The following is a 746-nucleotide window of genomic DNA, read 5'->3' on the forward strand; positions in this document are numbered from 1 at the left end:
TCAATACTCAAGGACATACCTTTCACCGGGGAAGAGTATGAAGATGCTTTCAATCACATTGATGAGGTCAAAGACATTTCAAACTAATTTCACATCCCTAATGTGCCAAGAAAATCTGTGTTACTAGGATGCTTCCGGTCACATTTACTGATGAAGCAAAGGTGTGGTTAAAGTCTCTTGAACCTGGATCCATTACTACACGGTCTACTCTTCGTGATGCTTTCATAGAGCCATTTAGTTCACCTTCGAAGACTTCAAAGCTGAAAAATAAGATTTCTAACTTTCAACAAGAGGTGGGAGTGTCCTTATATGAAGCTTAGGAGAGATACAAGGGCTTGCTTAGAAGTTTCCCTCCACATGATTTGAATGTTCAACAATAAGTTTCCATCTTCTATGATAGAGTGAATGTAACTACTAGACAACTTCTTGACTCACAAGGGACTATGACAAAGAAGGAGCCGACAACTATAAAAGCATTAATTGAATAATTTGAAAAGCACTCACACGAGTACCACAATCCATGAGATGATGTTACAAGAGGAAAAGGAGATGGAGGGAACAAGAACTTGGCTGCAATCATAGCTAAGCTAGATTCTATGGATAGGCGAATGACAAAATTAGATCAACCCAATCATGCGATAAGAGTTGGTTGTCATAATTGTAGCTTGGATGAAAATGGGAACAAGAAGGCACAAGTGTTCTACTCAAGTGGTGAAAAATATGATGAAGATTGGAGGAAGCCCAAG

At 39.0% G+C, this 746-nt stretch overlaps 1 non-coding gene across 1 annotated transcript; it reads right to left on the reverse strand.

Moving 5' to 3' along the window:
* Positions 1 to 257: 257 nt before the first annotated feature.
* LOC145135245 (small nucleolar RNA R71) lies at positions 258 to 364 on the reverse strand. The gene has a single exon (XR_013719706.1). It is a non-coding gene; the product is annotated as a small nucleolar RNA R71 (small nucleolar RNA).
* Positions 365 to 746: the final 382 nt, after the last annotated feature.

This window comes from Lactuca virosa, chromosome 8 (assembly GCF_052849685.1).
Source record: "Lactuca virosa cultivar CGN04683 chromosome 8, Lactuca_virosa_CGN04683_v6, whole genome shotgun sequence".
Lineage (NCBI taxonomy): Eukaryota > Viridiplantae > Streptophyta > Magnoliopsida > Asterales > Asteraceae > Lactuca > Lactuca virosa.